Source organism: Lolium perenne, chromosome 2 (genome assembly GCF_019359855.2).
Source record: "Lolium perenne isolate Kyuss_39 chromosome 2, Kyuss_2.0, whole genome shotgun sequence".
Lineage (NCBI taxonomy): Eukaryota > Viridiplantae > Streptophyta > Magnoliopsida > Poales > Poaceae > Lolium > Lolium perenne.
In genome coordinates, this window is record NC_067245.2 from 264,428,923 (window position 1) to 264,453,189 (window position 24,267).

The 24,267-nt window shown below is 43.4% G+C and overlaps 1 long non-coding RNA gene across 1 annotated transcript; it reads right to left on the bottom strand.

The window, feature by feature from the left end:
• Nucleotides 1–8,043: 8,043 nt before the first annotated feature.
• LOC127330613 (uncharacterized) lies at nt 8,044–17,794 on the bottom strand. The gene is made up of 4 exons (XR_011751118.1): nt 17,697–17,794; nt 9,279–9,355; nt 8,318–8,393; nt 8,044–8,151 (listed from the first exon to the last, which is right to left on the bottom strand). It is a non-coding gene; the product is annotated as an uncharacterized lncRNA (long non-coding RNA).
• Nucleotides 17,795–24,267: the final 6,473 nt, after the last annotated feature.

The window sequence follows — 24,267 nt, forward strand, 5'->3', positions numbered from 1 at the left end:
GTTAACTCTCAGTTTGCTAAGAAGCACTGGAAGTTTCTTATCATCACATTAAGTATGAGCATTCATGTCTAAAGAGGTATAAGCAATGAAGTATCTTAATTACGCCCACATCAATCAATCAAGGCTATCAAAACACTCACTATCCATTCATTGCCTTTCAAGAATATAGTCATCTAATAGTAGCGAGTCCATGTCAAGACTTGAGAAGTGATATCTTTCGGATTCCCTTGACAATTTCCAAGTAAAGTCATGAATGACCTTGTAGGATTGTGACTATCATGGGGTCAGTGGTGCTAGTATCCCAAGAGTGTGCACAACAGTCGTGTTGACACACATAAAGCAATATCCGACACTAAAGCATATGTTGACACGCGTAAAGCAATATCTCATATTTATATACAACCTTACATCTTGGCATGCATCTTAGCTACCACTAGACTTCAATTCCATCAAACAACTCCTATCAAGAGTGCTATCAAGTCTATCACAACGTCTATGCAGTTAAGTATCTTCAAAGTTAAACCCTTAAGACAATTGGTCATCATACAAGGCATAATTTTAAGACTTCTTCTTGTTGTACTTGTTTGGCAATATTATTTCCAAGGCAAGAAGCATACAATCAAAGGTCTAGTCCAATTATTTCAAATCACTCCCACTGGTGCAATATCTTAACAAGTCTACTGACTAGCATAAAGAATTCAAACTTCAAAAGTGGGGTGCATAATACATACCTCTTGTATGTGGCTTCAGATTTCTCTTCCTTATGATGTGTTCATTCAAAACTCTTAGTAGATCTGATAAGGGGATCCTAGCAGATCCTCCTAGGGTGTTGCCCGATCTTTCACAACGAGAACCCGGGTAGATAGAATCTCCCAACAACGCGATGAACGCAGCCTGGAGAAGAGGAATGAATCTAGCAAGCAACGGATTGATGAACGATACGCCTCAAACCTGAGCTAGACAATCCTTGGTGAACACACGCAATAGTTTTAACCTAAACCTATCTACCCCTAAACCCTAGCCGTGCCAGCCCTTATATGAGGGGGTGGCCGGCCAAGCCCTTGTGGGCTTGCCTAACTTGGTTTGGACAGGCCCAACTCGACTTATTAAAAACCCTAATTGGCCCATATATGACCATTACATAAAATAAGATAACTAGGCTGGTGGAGTCCTGAAATTGGGCTTCACATCGGCCTTCATGCCCATATCATCCTCCCCCTTCAAAGAAGCGTTGTCCTCAACGCGTGAGGGTCTTCTGGAAAAGGTGACGTGATATGAACATCACACGTCCTCGCCCTCTTCATGTCTTGTCTGCCTACCTCACCACCCTCCCTCTCGGCGTGCTTGACTTGATATAGCACTTGGCGCCTCCTTTCTTCTCTACATGAGCTTGGACTTCGACACCAGTACCTTCTTCTTGTGAGGTCTTGATGGAACCCTATGTTGTTGAATATGAACTTTCTCTGTGCAAACCTGCAAACGAGTAATGCATGGGCCACAAAGCTATCGAACACGACCATCATTGCCTCTATGCATCCGCGGTGTCACGGAAAACGAGATTGCAGTACTCCTAGCACGGTAGTGCCGCTGCCCACTATCTCCACTTACGCGCTCGCCTCCCACTCCTCCCACGCGCATCTACGCCATATGCACTGAAACACTATCAGCACAAACATCATCAGTCTTTATACTGGCACCAACACAAACTGGAACTGTAGCACATGCTGCAACATCATCATCAACAATAGGATTAGCTTCATCCGGCTTGTCACCAACAAGAACTGTCTTGTCATCTACAGGCATAGCTGAAACATCACCAACATCAATGCTCGAAACATCATGCACCTCATGTTGCACTTTAGGCTTGTGCAAATTCTCCTTACCGCACCACTAACTCCACATCCGACTTGATATGATCATCACCCATAGGCTTCAAAGTCCGTTGTTTGCCACCATGGATAAAAAAATATGTATTTGCTCTCCCATCATATGTCACATTACGATCATACTGCCAAGGACGTCCAAGTAGCAATCCACACACCTCCAATGGCAACACATCGCAATCTATCTCATCAACGGTAAATGGTACACGCACCTTATGAGTAATTTTCAGCATACCACAGCTATTCAACCACTCAAGATGCTTAGGTTCAGGAAGAAACCATGTAGACAACCCCAATGCTGCCACCATCGCCTTGCTTATGCCATTAGTACAGCTACCACCATCAATCATCAACTTGCAAGCCTTGCCCTTTATAATGCACTGAGTCTGAAACAAACTCCACCACTGACCCTTGTCAACTGTCTTGCAAGCATCTTCTTGTACCTTCTTGAGTTGCATATTCAGCCCGCTCAATGGTACATCCTCCAGAACCACAGTAGTGCCCATGGTATCAGAGCCAGGTTTCCTCTTCACAGTAGTGTTAGAATCCTGCTTATTCAACCTTGTAAACTTAAATCTAGCACACAGAAACTGCTTGAAATCTGCCCAACTAGACCGTACACCAATGATACCCTCGACTATCAGATGATCACGGTACCAACTAGCCAGAACATCATCAACACGCCGGTATGCAATATCAAATTCAGTTTGGCCACCGAACGTACTATCAAACGCCTTGTATCTCTCAAAACCACCGTCAATATGTGACTCCCAAAGATAAAATTTCGCCGGTGTCGCTAAGCTAGCCAACCTCCACTTTATGGTAGATGCATCGAAGTGCGAACCCGTCACAACACTAAGGTAATCATGATAGACATCTTCATTCCGATCTGCGACGCCACCAAAAAGTGACACCGTAGCAGAAACATCAACAATAGCAGCAGACGAAACAACTGGAAGCCACACTGCAGAAGCAGCAGGGCCGGTCAGGGGGCGGTTTGCCGGCCTGGGCACCGGCCTGGCCGGTCTGTAGCCCGGTCATGCCGGCCTGGACGCCGGCTTGGAAGGCAGCAGCCCCTGGTTCTGGCCCGGTGTGCACCGGCCCGGGGGCTGGTTTTGGCCGGCTTGGTCGGCCTGTGACCAGGTCTGGCCGGGTGTGGCACCGGCCCAGCCGGTGCAGGAGCTGGTGGGCCAGCCCTGGCGCCGGATCCCGCCGCGAATCAGATTCTTCCTCGCAACTCCAAAGAGCAAATTTCACGATTTTGGCACCTGGAACAGCCATAGATGATAGGAAAACTGCACCACAACAGCACCAATCTTCCTCCACCCAACCTCCTTCAACCTTGAGTCAATCTCCTCCGATGCAAACGGATCCAATGAGATCGATCAACACAACCTCGCCGTGAGCAACCCAGTAATCTGATACAACATGATAAGGGGATCCTAGCAGATCCTCCTAGGGTGTTGCCCGATCTTTACAGCGAGAACCTGTGTAGATAGAATCTCCCAACAACGTGATGAACGCAGCCTGGAGAAGAGGAACGAATCCAGCAAGCAACGGATCGAAGAACGATACTCCTCAAGCCTGAGCTAGACAATCCTTGATGAACACAAGAACTTTCGCAGCGGATCTTATTACAAACTAGATAAACGGCAGCGTCGTACCCCCGGAGGGATGATAGACATGAACACACGCAATAGTTTTAACCTAAATTTGTGTACCTCTAAACCCTAGCCATGCCAGCCCTTATATGAGGGGGTGGCCGGCCAAGCCCTTGTGGGCTTGCCTAACTTGGTTTGGATAGGCCCAAACGAAAACTAACTCGACTTATTAAAAACCCTAATTGGCCCATATATGACCATTACATAAAATAAGATAACTAGGCTTGTGGAGTCCTGAAATTGGGCTTCACGTCGGCCTTCATGCCCGTATCACTCATAAATATTATTAGGCAAAGAGGCATTAGAAAATTCATCTCTTTCAAGAACAAGGATAAAAGGAAAAATCTTTATCTATTTTCATGAATTGGGATAGAGAGGGAAAAAGAAACGTGAATGGTGACAAAGTAAGGAACTAAAACAAAACAAATGAAAAAGGAGAACGAACTAAAACGAAAAACAAATAAAAAGCAAAGTGCTGGAACAAACCAACATAAGCGTTTCAAAGCTCTCTCAAAGAGCTGGAGTACAAATTTATTCAACGCAAATAAAAATGCTTGAGGAACACATCCCCAAGCTTAGGATTTTGCAAACCCTCTTGGTGAGCTCATTGTTGTGGAGGATAATTCCCATCTTTCCATTGGTTGCTCCAATGAGTGAATTGGGAATGCAGTTCGCTGGTGTGGTCTCAAAGGTTTATGGCAAGGTTGCTCAGGTTCAATGCTTCCTTCGAGCGCATACATGTCCTGATAGGTGGTGCAGTCATGGAGTGGCTGCTGCTCCTGTTATGGTCCTTAAGTTCTTGTTCAACCTCCTCTTCTTCTTCCGGTTCATCTTGTTGTGGGGGTAGATTTGCCTCAACCCACGCATCATAACGCAAACACCTTTCCTCGAGAGAGAGTAGCCATTAGGCGGAGGGGCAGCGTGTTATCGCCGGATTTTAGCCAAGTAAGGAGATGGGCCGTGATTGAGATGGGCTTAGAGGATATGCACATAAAGTATTTCTGAATCGGCCTCGTACGAGAGTTTGGGCTAGATTGCCCGTGTATCTGTACATTATGGTAGATTACGTTTCAGTTTAGAATTAAGAGATAGAGTTTAGTCGTACACAGTTAGGTTTATTGCAAAGATAGAAAGTCTACGGACTATAAATATGTACCTAGGGTTATTGAGAAAGGAGGACGATCACGTTCACAACAAACACAATCTAGGCGCATCGCGACCCCTTGTTTCGAGGGTTTCTTCCGGGTAAGCGCCATGCTGCCCAGGTCGCATCTCGCGATCTGAGCAGTATCAGTTTATTCGTTGTTTTGTGTTGCTCGTGCTGAAGCCTTGTTGATGGCGAGTAACACCGTTATCATGGATGTGTTGGGGCTAACATCGATACTTTTCTGATATGTTTGCTTAGTTAGGCTACCCCTACATATCTAGCTGCCTTTGCACCTATCTTAGGTGTAAAGGCAGCAACTTGCTTGGTCTTTATTTAGTAGATCTGATCTGTTATGGTTGTTCCTTGTTCTCCAAGGATTAGTTTGATATCCGCATGGTTAGGCCTTGCAAATGGGTTGAATGATCCAGTAGTGCGTAAGGTATGGTTTGCCGATCCTAGAGGAGTTGTTCCGGGAATCGACTCTATGTTGGTTTTTAGGCCTTTTCTAGGACTAGTTTTCTGTTATCTTTCGTATCTGCCAGGCTCAACTACGTGCAGGACGTTCCAATTATGCGGTGAAAACCCTAGACTGTCGTAGATCGATTTAACTTGGTTTTGATAAAGCAGGAATCCCATGTTATCGTAGATCCAATACGAATCATGGGTCGATCGGCTCCTTGAACCGATTCACAGGGTAACCTGAGAGCCGATCGAGGCTCGGATTTAATGTTTACGTGTCTGCCATGCAGGAAACTAATTGAAGCAATCCATCACCTTCCTGACCAGGTATAGGTCAGGTGGCACGCCCTCGCAACAGCCAGGACGTGTGCCGGAGTTTTGCGGGCCGTTGCCCGAGGGACCAGGGCCCACCAGCAGTTACGGGAGCCTCCCGGCTCTTCGTGTTGCTCGTCGCTGCTCGCCGGTGGGTTTTGGCAGGCAACACATTCTGGCACGCCCGGTGGGACATTCTACAACAACTGTGTCAACATCTGCAGCTGAGATGGCGGAGGCACCAATCACGTACTTAGAACTGCCTGAGGAGCACAAGAAGAAATATGATGAGATTAAAGCTGTCTTCGAAGCCGATCTCATCGGCTCTTTCGAGAGGACCCGTAAACATGGCATTAGGTGGAAAGGGTTCTCACTCGAAGGCATTCTCGATGAAGTGGATCTGTCTATCCCTTCAGAAGAACGCACCAGAGCTCTGCGCCAGGAAGTTAATTACATGGTGGCTCATTCTCTACACCGTCATTCTGAGAGCCTGGTAAACGCTTTCGAGCGCATTGCGGTTCGCGTGGTTCAGGAAATCATGAAGCATCAGTACTCTCCGTCAGGGCCTGCCCTAGGAACTCACGAGGGAGAGATACCGTTCCAAACCAGACCGCAGCTGCCATTCACGCTTGCAGCTCCAGAGCCGCCGGGTTCACCGGCATACGTCGTCTACAAGATTGGAGGCGATCCATGGGGACCCCGGACTAGCTGTCCGAAATTCCCTGTTATGTATACAGTTCACGATCCCATGATCAGTGCGCCGTGAACACATAACCGAACTGATATCAAATTACACCATCCATTACAAAGCGGAATAAGAAAATTACAACATGGTCACATGACCGATACTTACATAATAGCCTCGAAGGGCCTAACTAAACATCAGAGTAGCATCATCACTTCAGCAGCGCAGTACCCAAGTCATCTGCCATAACCCTACGAACAGCGGCGGGAAGACGTTCCTAGCTCGCATAGACGTCGTCAACTCCTTCATCCATCGTGTTCCTCCAAGTCTGGCCAAGTAAATAGCCAGGGACAAAGCCGTGAGTACATTTGGAATTGTACTCGCAAACCATCAAGAAGGTACTTTGCAAGAGTGCAAGATAACAAAAGCTAATCTAAGATGACAAGAGGAAAGAGCTAATTTCTCCAGTGGAAATAGCATGAAGAAGAGAAGTAGTTTCTCTTGTGGATATAGCATATGAAAGAGTAATAGTTTCTCTTGTGGATGTAGCATCCCAACACCACAGTTGAAGGGGACACTAAGAAGATCATATGACATCTCTATATCTTTGTTGAAGAAGATAATCTAAAAGATATCCTGTGACATCTCTATATCTTTGTTGAAGAAGTTACTTCAAAAGAGTTCCACAACATAAAACACTAGGATGGGGTAACCCAATTTTATTTATCCTTCCCGACCATCTCCATATGGTCGACACATCCTTTCCCGTACCCTTCCGGTACTTCAAAACAAGTTCTTTCCTTTCCTTTGTCATACAATTTTGTAAAACAAAACTCATCAGGCTAAGCAACAGCCATTCCAACCGTCCATGACCGCGGACACGGCTATTCGAATAGATTTTACTCTGCAGAGTTTGCACACTTTCCCCACAAGATCCGCGAGTTCATCATGTGGGCATCATCCCCGCATATCAACTATGCCATGACAAAAACTCGGACATAGCCTTTCGCCTATTCGTCTTAGCACGGGATCCTACCCTATGGAGTATGTACCTCCCCGGCACCGTGGCAGCTCACCTCACTTTGAGCGTGGCTCCACCGCCAAGCCAGGAGACCCATAGTGTCTTCCGGACGGGTCAGCCCGAAGGCCTCCGTTATACTATTGTCTCCACCAACGACAATCCGGATTCAGGGGTAACCTTACCCTTATATAGTTGTGCGGTGTCCCATGTTAAGAAGAACAAACTACGAGCTAAGCCCCGTCCCACTCCAGGGTAATGTGGTTGCGCGGGTTAATTGTCACGGGTGAATACTTAGACGCCAAAGTTTTCGAAAACAAGATTTTCTTTCCAACCATCTTCGCCAAGATCCTTTCCTTTCATAAACACACACTTGGGTAAGTCCAACTCACCCAAGGTTTTCAAAAATTCTTTTCAACAAGGTATTTTTCCAAGGGGGTTCCCAACCTATAGTTTTATGAAGGAACTAAGAGTCACAATGACATGATGCTAGCCATCATACCACTAAGGGGATGATAATTGAGGTGTTAAGGGGATCATACATACTTAGGATAAGCATGTATAGGGACAACATAATTAAGATGATTCAAACAGGGGTCATGATGTTAATCATCATACCACTAAGAAGATGACAACATGGATATGGTCAAGGGGGCATACATGCTTAGGGTAAGCATGCATAACATCAACAAGGGGGTTCACATACTTGGGAGCAAGTATGCAAAGCATCAACAAGGGGTTCAACATACTTTGGGAATAAGTATGCATAGAGTAGAGGACCAAAAATCACACATGATATAAGGAACCAAGTATATAATGGAGTAATGAGCACAACAAGAAGGATAAATAGCAAGAGATCAAAAGATGGCTTGCCTTGGCTTATTTGTCCCTGTACTTCTTCAACTCCATCAATATAAGAATCCCAACAACATAAATAAAATCCTCGTCCGATTCCACTTCTTCTTCTTCTCCGGAATTGTTCGCATCTATCGCCGGAAAATATAAAAGGAACACAATCAATCATATTGCATCAACAAGACAACATTCAACAATCAACAACTAATCATGCAGCCAAGGTATAACATACTAAGGAATTATAGATACCACAAAACAAATTTAAGAATTTTAATTAAGAAAACCCCATTTATTTACCTAGTAGAGGCATGAGTGCATCACAACTTAGCAATTGCCTCTCTCGGTTATCACCATGGTATAAACCAATTATCCCCTGGTAGATAACATCATAAAGATGACAAGTGCATTAGTTTGGCATCAAAAACATTCACAATGCATTTTCAAACATTTTTGGAAAAGTAGAAAACAGTTTTCCTAACTTAATTTGTTCCCATAGCACTACAACCCAAAATAGGAAGCAAACCATATTCCACATCACTTGGAAACTTAAGAAAAACAAAAGAGCTGATGTTGAGTTGCAGAGGTTTTGTTTTGCAAGCATAAAACAAAGGTTGCCTATCTCTACTAAAAAGAGTTTGGTCAAGGGTTTTAAATAAACCGAAAAGTTTTGCTTCAACAATGCATGTCACACATAAACATTACTAACAGCAACAAATATGTATGAACAGAGACTAATAATATTTTTCCTATATAGCCAGAACTAATACAAGACTAACCCAATTGGAATCACCCAAAAATATTAAACCTATAATTTTAGGAATTTCCTTGAATCTGATTGTACAGAAAAAAGATCTGTAAGCCATAAATCGTAGAAAAATCCTAAAAATATGAGGCCACTTGCATTTGAAGGGTAATTAAACAGAGATACATACACAATTGGATTTGGGTTCAAATTGTTCCTGAAACTCTCACAAATACATTTACAAGTTTACTGCATGTCTGTACCATTTTCTTTCTCTCTGGATTTACACAACAGATAAATGTTTGAAACTTGTTTGAGATGATTAAGAAAACATTCAGCAGTCCTACAAAATTGGAATCACTCAATTAGGTTCAAAAATGGATTTTTTGTGATTTAAAAGCTAACAGCCATGTCTGCAGAACACACAGAACAAGTTTAATTCACCAAAAATCATACATAAATCACAAAAATATGAGGTCTGCGTAGTCTGAAAGGTATTGAATAGGTGGTTCTTACCCAGTTGGTTTCATTCAAAAATTAGTTTCCAAGCTCCTGGTTTAATTCGACAAAGTCAGATCTGACCAGATCTTGATCTGTGAACCATTTCAATTTCAGGAGGTCAATCGAAGTGAAACCAACGCCAAAGTGAAGGTACTGGAGAGGGATTTCACCCGCAGTTGAGTTTGCTCAAAAAGGTTTTGTAAAACGGAAGAAATATAACAAACAGTGATTCTGAATGTTTTCAGAACTTTATTTACCATGCAAAATCCTTAACGAATTTGAGGATGAGACCACCGCCAAGTTGTAGATCTTTCCAATACCTATAAGTGAAACTTTGAATCACTCGATTTGGATCTGCACACGAGATTTGGCGGATTTTACAAGTTCGTACCAGAATCTGAAACAGGAAGGTAGCAGAAATTACTGCAGAGATTTTGACGAACTTTGCTCAAGAACTTCAGATCTGAGGATAGCTCAACCTTCTCCATGCTTGGACCAACATGCACCTGCATCAAGATCCAATCTAGTGAGAGGAGAAAGGAGAAAGTGAGCTGGACTCATCAAAGATTAGGGAAGAAGAGAGGGAGAGAGATGCTCTCATGGTGAGGGGAAGCTTGAGGGAGGAGAGGAGCAACATCTTGGTGGCTTCCCATGGCCATGGCCGGACATGGAGCTAGGAGGAGCACCATTTTCGTGGGGGAGAGGTAGGAGAGAGTTATGAGGGTGTAGATAAGGTGAAGGAGTGAGTGGGGAGTGAAAAATGAAGCCAAAGGTGGAGGTGGTGGCCGGCCAAGGAGTTTTTATAGAGGGAGAGGGGGTTGGCTGCCTCGTAAGAGAAGAAAGTGGAGATGAAGAAATTTCAGCTCATGCATGCCAAAAACTTGTCATGGCCGGCTACTACTTGACATAACAAGAGGACAAGCAAAGTGCAATGCCCTTTCATGCATGTCGGCCAAGTTGAGTGTTGGGGATGATTAGCCAAAAGTGGCTTGGTGATGTATTCAAATTTGGGGAAAAGGTGATAATAAGCATTGGTGCCTATGTTGAAGAATAAAGTACTTTGATCAAATTGTCAAATTGGCCAAGAGATGATGGGGGTGATGGTGGTGGTTTGGACGATGGTAGATCAAGGCTATGAAAGATGGTGAGTGAAGTAACCATATACTCACAAGGATGAATATGGTGACATAAATCATCAATCATGAGGTCAATGTGATAATGGAAAAGAATAGAGGATTGAGATGGGTATGATGAAATATAAGTTGCTCTTCAAATGAGAGGTCAATTGGGAGTGATTTGAAGGTATCAAATGATCATCCATTTGATCAAGAATTGGAGGATGGGGGAATACAAGGTGGTAGATCAGAGGTGTGCATAAGATGTGCAAGTGTTGCCATTTGAAATAGAACTCATTTGAAAAGTATTTGAAACACCTCAATTGTCTAGGGACAATTGGGAATGAACTCAAGTGGAATGGAATTTTGAAAATGTTGAGATAAAACTAGTTGGAACATAGGGGTTCAAAATATTCTACTTACTTTCTCAAGTAAAGTAGAGTTTTTCTCCAATGTAAAAATAAGCAAGAGGAAAAACAAGAAATGGTATAGGTATCATAAACAAGCCTTTTGCTAAAAAGAAAGCAAGATAGAAAATAATGTTTTAGAAATTAGTACTTGGTGGAAATGGGATGAGAAAACAAAACCCATTTCAGTTCCTTGTTTTCCATGAAGAAATATCTTGAAAAGTTTTAGTAAAACTAGAAGTAGTTTTGTGATCAAAACTAGAGAAGGAAAATCAATAGGATTTTTGAGAGAGAAAACTAATTTGGGGAGAAGTGTTCTCAAGGGTAGATGTTGGCTACAAAATGTATCCATCATTCCTACTCTTGGTTTTGTGAAGATAAATTTGGATGAAAACAAAAACAAGAGGTAAAAGAGGAAGAAGTGATCTGGTGCTGGAACATGGGATAGGATACCAGATCAAGTTGAATATATGAGCTGCAAGGATTGACTGAGACATGCAAGACATGGAGGTACAAGAGGGTGTTGCATAGAGGGGATCCATGCATTGAGGTCAACAATAACAGTTGTGGGTGCTTAGAGATCAATTGCCAAAGTCTGGACATTTTAAGCCTATCAACACAGATGGTCGACATGGCCTCAAAACCAACAAGAATGAGTGGGTATAAGAGAGGGATGTAGCTAGGGGTAGATGATCCCAAGTTTTGAATTAAGTATGATTGAGCTATCTTGTACCACAAAGAGGAAGATCATGATGGCACACTCATGTTATCATCAGAAGAAGAGCTTGATGTAGTAAGAAGGAAAACAATTTTTCCTAGGACACACATGTGTTTTATTTGGTGAGTTGCTGGTTTAACCACTAGAGGTGTTGTTCTAAGAGGTGGCTCAAGACAAAACTCAACAAGAAATCAAGGCAACACATCTACCAACAGATCAAGGCAATTCATCACAACAAACAGATCAAGGCAATTCATCTAATTAGTCTTTTAGAAAGAAAAAAATTTGTTCCCCCTAATTTTTGCAATAAGGACAATTAATCAAGGTTGCAAAAGTTGGGGTGTTACAGATCTTCCACCCTTAAAATAATCTCGTCCCGAGATTACTGAGTGTAGAACTAGAGGGGTTGTAAAGTGTAACTAAAGTTAGACTCCATTCTTCTGTCGGCGTGCCGTTGTTGAGAGGGTTGCAACTACATCTTCTGAGAGACATGATGGATTCCTGCCGATGGCGAGCTTCATGAAGAGGTTGACTACTCCCTGCAGATGTTAGACCTGTAGCTTCTTAACGACCCTAGTGGAGCTCACGACTTTGGAAATTTATTGCACTCAATGGTGCCTTAGGAGGGTTGAAAAATATTTAGAGTTAGCTTAAATTTAATGGAAGACGAAGTCTTCCACCCTTAAAATTGTTCATCAGGGAGGGGCGTTAAAAACTGTAAGCTTCAGCCACGGGTCTTGTCGGGCGCTCCTTGGAGAAGTTACTAGTCTCGCGTCTTGAGGCGAACATCTTCAGAGGGCGTTGTGTAGTCCACGGCTTCGAGGGGAGCTAGTGCAATCCCACGTTTCCAATGTTGTTTTTGAAAGATTTAAAATTTGAGGGTTAGCTCCAACTTTTAGGGGAAGACGAAGTCTTCCACCCTTAAGATTTTTCATCGGGCCTTCGGAAAAACTCAGAGCGTCTGCCTTGCGGTCCTGTCGGGCTTCTGAAGAAGTCATCGATCTTCCTTGTTCAGTTGAAGAATCTTCGAGGGCGACGTCCAGACCACAACTTCAAGAGGCACTCACGTGTTAAAGCAGTTGGTGAGCGGTAAGTTGCACCTAGTCTTGAGTTCTGGAGGTATCTTCCGGAGTCTTCACTTGATGAGGACCAGATGAACCATGTGATGTAGCTCGACTTTGACGCTATTGTTCCCTCACCTTGTTAGAGGGTGTGTTAGATGGTGGTTTTCAAGAAGATATCCTCGAGGTTAGTGCGATTATATACCAAGGTTAGACCAAGTTAGTAAGTCTTCTGGTAGAGGTGCAGTCACTCTTGAAGGTAGGGGCTTCTGCTTTCTTGATGAAGTGGAGATGCTTCAGCGGATCTTGAAGGTATTGGCTTTTGCTTTGTTGGCGTAGTAGAGATGCTTCAGATGACCTTGAAAGTAGTCGGCGTAGATAGGGGTCTGAGTTAGTTTCCCTGACGGTTGAAAAACAACTGCTAACGGGTTTAGAGTTAGAGTCTTTCGGTAATCTACCCAACTAACTAGCAGTTAGCAATACATCGGCGAGGCAAACTTTAATCCTATCATGGCATGTGACACCCATACAACCATAACCAGAGTCAAAATACCACTAACAGAGGCTACTGGTATTTTTCCTAGATGCACAGTAACAAAACAAGATCAACACAATTGGAATCATTCAAAAATATTTATTTTTCAATTTTTAAGACTCAAAATACTAACCAGAAACAGTGATCAAGTTTTATTTATTGAAAATCGCACAAAAATCCTAAAAATACAAGGTCAGTGGCATCTGAAAGATAATTTCATACTGGTCCTAGTGCAATTGGAATCAGATCAATCGGAGCTACCAAACAATTTTTATTAGCAAAACAGTACACTAGCAGATTTCCATTTTTAATTTCTGTTTTACAAATTTCAAACAATTAAAAAGGGCGGGAACGTCTAAATAGCAAGACATACATGCACACAGCAAACAGATACAAACACTCAAGGCAGCACACTAGGGAACTACAAGAAATCATCAAACCCGACATGGTACTCTAAGTACCCAGAAATTCCTAATGCGCAAGGGTGGCCCAATCAAAGCGATTGAGTTTGTCCTATTCATCCTATAGGTTTAGGGCTGGTCGCATATGTTGATGTCTTCATACCGCCGGCATCGACTTCAATAAGGACTTTCAAAGCTGTTGGTGGTGAAGCAGGCCTGGTGTTGAGTCTCCGATGTTGAGGTAGAGGCTAAAACTGTGCAGATATTCTAGTCTCGACATCCCGGGGACGTGAGGTTTTCGAAGGGGTAGCTGTTGAGGTGCTCCCAAAGTCGACAACTTCCTGTAGCTGGCCTAAAAATTACTAGCCAAGAACTGAGGACTTGATCCTTGACGACTGCAAAAGTGCAAGTCCATAGAGGAACAAGGTCAGCTCCTCGACATACTTTGGTGACAACCAAAGAAAATTTTCCTTTTATCCCTCCGCATACGGCTATGTCGGCATCCAATCTTCAATAGTTGTCGTTGGAGATACGTGAGACTTCATAAAAGGTTGATCCATCTTCGACTTCGAGTCTCCGGTCTGAGTTGGGGATATCGTCCAATATGCTGGTTTGAAGTGGATGAGACGATAGAGTAAGAATTTTTGAACCTTTCAATAAAGTGGAGAGATAAGAATTTAGATGCTTTGAAGAAGGTAGAAGCTATGCTTCCGACTAAAGAAACAATTTGTTTCATAAATAGTTTTCCCCAAGTAATTGTTTCCTAACTAACGTCCATGCTAACTAAGGTCTCCTACAGTCAGGATAGCTCTGATACCAGCTCTGTGGGGACCCCGGACTAGCTGTCCGAAATTCCCTGTTATGTATACAGTTCACGATCCCATGATCAGTGCGCCGTGAACACATAACCGAACTGATATCAAATTACACCATCCATTACAAAGCGGAATAAGAAAATTACAACATGGTCACATGACCGATACTTACATAATAGCCTCGAAGGGCCTAACTAAACATCAGAGTAGCATCATCACTTCAGCAGCGCAGTACCCAAGTCATCTGCCATAACCCTACAGGCAACTGACTGGGAAGACGTTCCTAGCTCGCATAGACGTCGTCAACTCCTTCATCCATCGTGTTCCTCCAAGTCTGGCCAAGTAAATAGCCAGGGACAAAGCCGTGAGTACATTTGGAATTGTACTCGCAAACCATCAAGAAGGTACTTTGCAAGAGTGCAAGATAACAAAAGCTAATCTAAGATGACAAGAGGGAAGAGCTAATTTCTCCAGTGGAAATAGCATGAAGAAGAGAAGTAGTTTCTCTTGTGGATATAGCATATGAAAGAGTAATAGTTTCTCTTGTGGATGTAGCATCCCAACATCACAGTTGAAGGGGACACTAAGAAGATCATATGACATCTCTATATCTTTGTTGAAGAAGATAATCTAAAAGATATCCTATGACATCTCTATATCTTTGTTGAAGAAGTTACTTCAAAAGAGTTCCACAACATAAAACACTAGGATGGGGTAACCCAATTTTATTTATCCTTCCCGACCATCTCCATATGGTCGACACATCCTTTCCCGTACCCTTCCGGTACTTCAAAACAAGTTCTTTCCTTTCCTTTGTCAAACAATTTTGTAAAACAAAACTCATCAGGCTAAGCAACAGCCATTCCAACCGTCCATGACCGCGGACACGGCTATTCGAATAGATTTTACTCTGCAGAGTTTGCACACTTTCCCCACAAGATCCGCGAGTTCATCATGTGGGCATCATCCCCGCATATCAACTATGCCATGACAAAAACTCGGACATAGCCTTTCGCCTATTCGTCTTAGCACGGGATCCTACCCTATGGAGTATGTACCTCCCCGGCACCGTGGCAGCTCACCTCACTTTGAGCGTGGCTCCACCGCCAAGCCAGGAGACCCATAGTGTCTTCCGGACGGGTCAGCCCCGAAGGCCTCCCGTTATACTATTGTCTCCACCAACGACAATCCGGATTCAGGGGTAACCTTACCCTTATATAGTTGTGCGGTGTCCCATGTTAAGAAGAACAAACTACGAGCTAAGCCCCGTCCCACTCCAGGGTAATGTGGTTGCGCGGGTTAATTGTCACGGGTGAATACTTAGACGCCAAAGTTTTCAAAAACAAGATTTTCTTTCCAACCATCTTTGCCAAGATCCTTTCCTTTCATAAACACACACTTGGGTAAGTCCAACTCACCCAAGGTTTTCAAAAATTCTTTTCAACAAGGTATTTTTCCAAGGGGGTTCCCAACCTATAGTTTTATGAAGGAACTAAGAGTCACAATGACATGATGCTAGCCATCATACCACTAAGGGGATGATAATTGAGGTGTTAAGGAGATCATACATACTTAGGATAAGCATGTATAGGGACAACATAATTAAGATGATTCAAACAGGGGTCATGATGTTAATCATCATACCACTAAGAAGATGACAACATGGATATGGTCAAGGGGGCATACATGCTTAGGGTAAGCATGCATAACATCAACAAGGGGGTTCACATACTTGGGAGCAAGTATGCAAAGCATCAACAAGGGGTTCAACATACTTTGGGAATAAGTATGCATAGAGTAGAGGACCAAAAATCACACATGATATAAGGAACCAAGTATATAATGGAGTAATGAGCACAACAAGAAGGATAAATAGCAAGATATCAAAAGATGGCTTGCCTTGGCTTATTTGTCCCTGTACTTCTTCAACTCCATCAATATAAGAATCCCAACAACATAAATAAAATCCTCGTCCGATTCCACTTCTTCTTCTTCTCCGGAATTGTTCGCATCTATCGCCGGAAAATATAAAAGGAACACAATCAATCATATTGCATCAACAAGAAAACATTCAACAATCAACAACTAATCATGCAGCCAAGGTATAACATACTAAGGAATTATAGATACCACAAAACAAATTTAAGAATTTTAATTAAGAAAACCCCATTTATTTACCTAGTAGAGGCATGAGTGCATCACAACTTAGCAATTGCCTCTCTCGGTTATCACCATGGTATAAACCAATTATCCCCTGGTAGATAACATCATAAAGATGACAAGTGCATTAGTTTGGCATCAAAAACATTCACAATGCATTTTCAAACATTTTTGGAAAAAGTAGAAAACAGTTTTCCTAACTTAATTTGTTCCCATAGCACTACAACCCAAAATAGGAAGCAAACCATATTCCACATCACTTGGAAACTTAAGAAAAACAAAAGAGCTAATGTTGAGTTGCAGAGGTTTTGTTTTGCAAGCATAAAACAAAGGTTGCCTATCTCTACTAAAAAGAGTTTGGTCAAGGGTTTTAAATAAACCGAAAAGTTTTGCTTCAACAATGCATGTCACACATAAACATTACTAACAGCAACAAATATGTATGAACAGAGACTAATAATATTTTTCCTATATAGCCAGTACTAATACAAGACTAACCCAATTGGAATCACCCAAAAATATTAAACCTATAATTTTAGGAATTTCCTTGAATCTGATTGTACAGAAAACAAGATCTGTAAGCCATAAATCGTAGAAAAATCCTAAAAATATGAGGCCACTTGCATTTGAAGGGTAATTAAACAGAGATGCATACACAATTGGATTTGGGTTCAAATTGTCCCTGAAACTCTCACAAATAGATTTACAAGTTTACTGCATGTCTGTACCATTTTCTCTCTCTGGATTTACACAACAGATAAATGTTTGAAACTTGTTTGAGATGATTAAGAAAACATTCAGCAGTCCTACAAAATTGGAATCACTCAATTAGGTTCAAAAATGGATTTTTGGTGATTTAAAAGCTAACAGCCATGTCTGCAGAACACACAGAACAAGTTTAATTCACCAAAAATCATACATAAATCACAAAAATATGAGGTCTGCGGCATCTGAAAGGTATTGAATAGGTGGTTCTTACTCAGTTGGTTTCATTCAAAAATTAGTTTCCAAGCTCCTGGTTTAATTCGACAAAGTCAGATCTGGCCAGATCTTGATCTGTGAACCATTTCAATTTCAGGAGGTCAATCGAAGTGAAACAAACGCCAAAATGAAGGTACTGGAGAGGGATTTCACCCACAGTTGAGTTTGCTCAAAAAAGTTTTGTAAAACGGAAGAAATCTAACAAACAGTGATTCTGAATGTTTGCAGAACTTTATTTACCATGCCAAATCCGTAACGAATTTGAGGATGAGACCAACGCCAAGTTGTAGATCTTTTCAATACCTATATGTGGAACTTTGAATCCCTCGATTTGGATCTGCACACGAGATTTGGCGGATTTTACAAATTCGTACCAGAATCTGAAACAGGAAGGTAGCAGAAATTACTGCAGAGATTTTGACGAACTTTGCTCAAGAACTTCAGATCTGAGGATAGCTCAACCTTCTCCATGCTTGGACCAACATGCACCTGCATCAAGATCCAATCTAGTGAGAGGAGAAAGGAGAAAGTGTGCTGGACTCATCAAAGATTAGGGGAGAAGAGAGGGAGAGAGATGCTCTCATGGTGAGGGGAAGCTTGAGGGAGGAGAGGAGCAACATCTTGGTGGCTTCCCATGGCCATGGCCGGCCATGGAGCTAGGTGGAGCACCATTTTCGTGGGGGAGAGGTAGGAGAGAGTTATGAGGGTGTAGATAAGGTGGAGGAGTGAGTGGGGAGTGAAAAATGAAACCAAAGGTGGAGGTGGTGGCCGGCCAAGGAGTTTTTATAGAGGGAGAGGGGGTTGGTTGCCTCCTTTGTGATTGGCTAAGGTGGGTGGCTGTCCATTTAGTGATGGAGTTAGGTGGGAGGCAAGACTTGTAAGAGAAGAAAGTGGAGATGAAGAAATTTCAGCTCATGCATGCCAAAAGCTTGTCATGGCCGGCTACTACTTGACATAACAAGAGGACAAGCAAAGTGCAATGCCCTTTCATGCATGTCGGCCAAGTTGAGTGTTGGGGATGATTAGCCAAAAGTGGCTTGGTGATGTATTCAAATTTGGGGAAGAGGTGATGATAAACATTGGTGCCTATGTTGAAGAATAAAGTACTTTGATCAAATTGTCAAATTGGCCAAGAGATGATGGGGGTGATGGTGGTGGTTTGGACGATGGTAGATCAAGGCTATGAAAGATGGTGAGTGAAGTAACCATATACTCACAAGGATGAATATGGTGACATAAATCATCAATCATGAGGTCAATGTGATAATGGAAAAGAATAGAGGATTGAGATGGGTATGATGAAATATAAGTTGCTCTTCAAATGAGAGGTCAATTGGGAGTGATTTGAAGGTATCAAATGATCATCCATTTGATCAAGAATTGGAGGATGGGGGAATACAAGGTGGTAGATCAGAGGTGTGCATAAGATGTGCAAGTGTTGCCATTTGAAATAGAACTCATTTGAAAAGTATTTGAAACACCTCAATTGTCTAGGGACAATTGGGAATGAACTCAAGTGGAATGGAATTTTGAAAATGTTGAGATAAAACTAGTTGGAACATAGGGGTTCAAAATATTCTACTTACTTTCTCAAGTAAAGTAGAGTTTTTCTCCAATGTAAAAATAAGCAAGAGGAAAAACAAGAAATGGTATAGGTATCATAAACAAGCCTTTTGCTAAAAAGAAAGCAAGATAGAAAATAATGTTTTAGAAATCAGTACTTGGTGGAAATGGGATGAGAAAACAAAACCCATTTCAGTTCCTTGTTTTCCTTGAAGAAATATCTTGAAAAGTTTTAGTAAAACTAGAAGTAGTTTTGTGATCAAAACTAGAGAAGGAAAATCAATAGGATTTTTGAGAGAGAAAACTAATTTGGGGAGAAGTGTTCTCAAGGGTAGATGTTGGCTACAAAATGTATCCATCATTCCTACTCTTGGTTTTGTGAAGATAAATTTGGATGAAAACAAAAACAAAAGGTAAAAGAGGAAGAAGTGATCTGGTGCTGGAACATGGGATAGGATACCAGATCAAGTTGAATATATGAGCTGCAAGGATTGACTGAGACATGCAAGACATGGAGGTACAAGAGGGTGTTGCATAGAGGGGATCCATGCATTGAGGTCAACAATAACAGTTGTGGGTGCTTAGAGATCAATTGCCAAAGTCTGGACATTTTAAGCCTGTCAACACAGATGGTCGACATGGCCTCAAAACCAACAAGAATGAGTGGGTATAAGAGAGGGATGTAGCTAGGGGTAGATGATCCCAAGTTTTGAATTAAGTATGATTGAGCTATCTTGTACCACAAAGAGGAAGATCATAATGGCACACTCATGTTATCATCAGAAGAAGAGCTTGATGTAGTAAGAAGGAAAACAATTTTTCCTAGGACACACATGTGTTTTATTTGGTGAGTTGCTGGTTTAACCACTAGAGGTGTTGTTCTAAGAGGTGGCTCAAGACAAAACTCAACAAGAAATCAAGGCAACACATGTACCAACAGATCAAGGCAATTCATCACAACAAACAGATCAAGGCAATTCATCTAATTAGTCTTTTAGAAAAAAAAATTTGTTCCCCCTAATTTTTGCAATAAGGACAATTAATCAAGGTTGCAAAAGTTGGGGTGTTACACGATCCTGGCGATTACCAGTTCCTGCATGAGCCGCCTAAAGAAATCCCACATGGATACGTGTGCACATACGTGCCGGACTGCAATAACTTGGCGCGCACGAACCCGATTGCAGCAGGAGGGAGTTCTGGAGCGGACACCGATAAACAGGCCTGGCTAGCTAAATATGCCGCCGGAACGAGTCATGAAAGCTCAGCCCCTGCAGCTCATACCGTGGATCAAATCAGTACAATCTTGAGAGACCAGTTCGGCATCCTGCCAAAGAGGAGAACAGTCGGCTATTCCAAGCCGTACCCCAACGAATATGATTTGATTCCGCTGCCGCCCAAGTATCGGCTCCCTGAGTTCTCAAAGTTCAATGGATCAGAAGGGTCCAGCTCAATTGAGCATGTGAGCCGATATTTGGCACAGTTGGGCATGATTTCAGCGTCAGACCCGTTACGTGTAAGGTTTTTTGCGCAATCTCTCACAGGACCAGCTTTTGGGTGGTACACCTCATTGCCACCAGATTCAGTCCGGATGTGGAAGCAACTGGAAGAGCAGTTTCATGTTCAATATCACTCAGAAGCTACCGAGGCTGGCATTGTCGATCTGGCGCAGGTGCGGCAGAAACAGGGAGAAACGGTGTCAGAATACATTCAGCGTTTCAGGACTGTCAAGAACCGATGTTATTCGGTTCGTTTAACTGAGAAAGAAGCAGTCGATCTGGCAGCGTTGGGCCTCGCGGCGCCGATCAAGGATCTGGCTTTCCAAGTGGAATACAATTCACTGGTGCAAATGGCCCAGAAATTAACATTGTATGAGCAGCGCCACCCAGAATTGTACCAAGAAAAGTTCAAACGCCCGATAGGCCTGGTCGAAACAGAAGAAGTTGAGGACTCTGCAGAAGACCAGGAAGTAGCCGTGGCTGAATGGGCTCGGGGGGCAAATCCCGTGTCCTGCAAATGGGTGAAACAACAAGGGCCCGCAAAAGGGTTTGACTTCGATGTAAGCAAAGCTGAGCAGATATTCGATTTATTGCTTAAGGAAAAACAACTGAAGTTACCCGAAGGCCATAAAATCCCTACGGCGCAAGAAATGAACGGGAGACCGTACTGCAAGTGGCATCACTCGTTTACCCATGTCACCAATGACTGCAAAGAGTTGCGTCGGCAGATCCAAACGACGATAGAACAAGGCCGTTTGATCTTTGGTCAGTTTGCCATGAAAGTGGACACGCAACCATTTTCTGGCGTCAACATGGTGGAACTCAATCACTCCACGAGGCGTCGGCTAGATTTCTCGTTCGATGTTAACATGGCAGGGCCTGTATACCACCATGGCAGGGATAAAGAAGAAATCAATCACTCCCGTGGCAAGGAAAAGGAGGAGGCCGGCCCACGCAACCGGCCCCGATATGATGACAGACGGTACATCACCGAGGAACAAGTGAGAAGCGTGCGGTATCAGCGACCGCTCTCCGCGCATTGATACGCGTACAGCACGCGACCGTTGGGAACCCCAAGAGGAAGGTGTGATGCGTACAGCGGCAAGTTTTCCCTCAGTAAGAAACCAAGGTTTATCGAACCAGTAGGAGCCAAGAAGCACGTTGAAGGTTGATGGCGGCGAAATGTAGTGCGGCGCAACACCAGGGATTCCGGCGCCAACGTGGAACCTGCACAACACAACCAAAGTACTTTGTCCCAACGTAACAGTGAGGTTGTCAATCTCACCGGCTTGTTGTAACAAAGGATTAGATGTATAGTGTGGATGATGATTGTTTGCAGAAAACAGTAGAACAAGTATTGCAGTAGATTGTATTCGATTAAAAGAATGGACCGGGGTCCACAGTTCACTAGAGGCATCTCTCCGATAAGAATAAGCATGTTGGGTGAACAAATTACAGTTGGGCAATTGACAAATAAAGAGGGCATGACCATGCACATACATGATATGATGAGTATAGTGAGATTTAATTGGGCATTACGACAAAGTACATAGACCGCTATCCAGCATGCATCTATGCCTAAAAAGTCCACCTTCAGGTTATCATCCGAACCCCTTCCAGTATTAAGTTGCAAACAACAGACAATTGCATTAAGTATGGTGCGTAATGTAATCAACAACTACATCCTTAGACATAGCATCGATGTTTTATCCCTAGTGGCAACAGCACATCCACAACCTTAGAACTTTCTGTCACCTGTCCTGCATTTAATGGAGGCATGAACCCACTATCGAGCATAAATACTCCCTCTTGGAGTTACTAGCAAAAACTTGGCCAGAGCCTCTACTAATAACGGAGAGCATGCAAGATCATAAACAACACATAGGTAATAGATTGATAATCAACATAGCATAGTATTCTCTATCCATCGGATCCCAACAAACACAACATGTAGCATTACAGATAGATGATCTTGATCATGTTAGGCAGCTCACAAGACCTGACAATGAAGCACAATTAGGAGAAGACGACCATCTAGCTACTGCTATGGACCCATAGTCCAGGGGTGAACTACTCACACATCACTCCGGAGGCGACCATGGCGGTGAAGAGTCCTCCGGGAGATGATTCCCCTCTCCGGCAGGGTGCCGGAGGCGATCTCTTGAATCCCCTGAGATGGGATTGGCGGCGGCGGCGTCTCTGGAAGGTTTTCCGTCTCGTGGCTCTCGGTACTGGGGGTTTCACGATGAAGGCTTTAAGTAGGCGGAGGAGATAGGTCAGGGGGCCACACGAGGGACCCACACGACAGGCCGGCGCGGCCAAGGGCCAGGCCGCGCCGCCCTGGTGTCTGGCCACCTCGTGGCCCCACTTCGTATCCTCTTCGGTCTTCTGGAAGCTTCGTGGAAAAATAGGCCCTTGGGCGTTGATTTCGTCCAATTCCGAGAATATTTCCTTACTAGGATTTCTGAAACCAAAAATAGCAGAAAACAACAACTGGCTCTTCGGCATCTCGTTAATAGGTTAGTGCCGGAAAATGCATAAATATGACATAAAGTATGCATAAAACATGTAGATATCATCAATAATGTGGCATGGAACATAAGAAATTATCGATACGTCGGAGACGTATCACGCATCTCCTTAACAAATATGAGCGTCAGTACGATCGACGCCGGCGGTACAACGTAGATGACGAGAGATATCGTCAGTCTGATGTAGACAACAGAAAATATTGTCGGTATGATAGAGACGACGAAGAATATGAGCACCGCGCTAAAGGGAAGTCAAGAGAGCAGGAAGACATGGACAGACACTGGGATTGTCCTTTCTTTAAGCACTACTGGGATTCAGGAATGAGCCGATTGCCTACAATCGACAACTGCCCGGAATGTAGACAGCAGAAGGAGGACACCGGTGAGGTTTCAGTGTTCAAGCGTCTACGGCCTCTCCCATCTCAGAACAGACGAGCTGAATCATCTCGGGAGGAAGATTTCGAAGAGTCAGAAGATGAAGAAGAAGCCACCTGTGTTGGTTCCGCCCCAGCAAGACAGACCATTCTATATTTACTTGTCAGTAGCTGACACTTCCATCGCCTCAGTGGTGGTGCAACTTTATGATGGTCTGGAGAAGTTGCTTTCTACCTCAGCAGAAGGATGTTGGATGCAGAAACTAGGTACCCTGAGATCGAGAAGTTGTGCCTCTGCCTATTTTTTACCTGCACCAAGCTTCGTCACATCTTGCTGTCAGCGGAAATTGTCATCATATGCAAATCATATGTCATCAAACATATGCTGTCGGCTCCTGTGTTGAAAGGCCGACTCGGTAAGTGGATGTTTGCATTATCGGAATTTGATCTCTGGTATCAGCCTGCGAAAGCAGTCAAAGGACAAGCGTTGGCCGATCTTATTGCTGAATGAATCAACACTGATATAGCAGCACTGTCTGTGCGTGCATGGGCCATGTTTTTCGATGGATCGGCTTGTGATGATGGTTGCGGCATCGGCATTCTACTCGTGTCGCCCCGGGGGGCAACGTATTCCTTCTCCATCAGGCTACCTACCCCTTGCACCAACAATGTCGCTGAGTATGAAGCAATACGCAAGGGAATGGAGTTGCTTATAGAAGCCGGGGCAGAAGCAGTGGAACTTTTTGGAGACTCAAAATTGGTGATTTCCCAACTCACGGAGGAATACAAGTGTGAGAGCGAGTCGCTCTTCCCATTATGGATGCAATGCCATGAGCTGATGGCACAA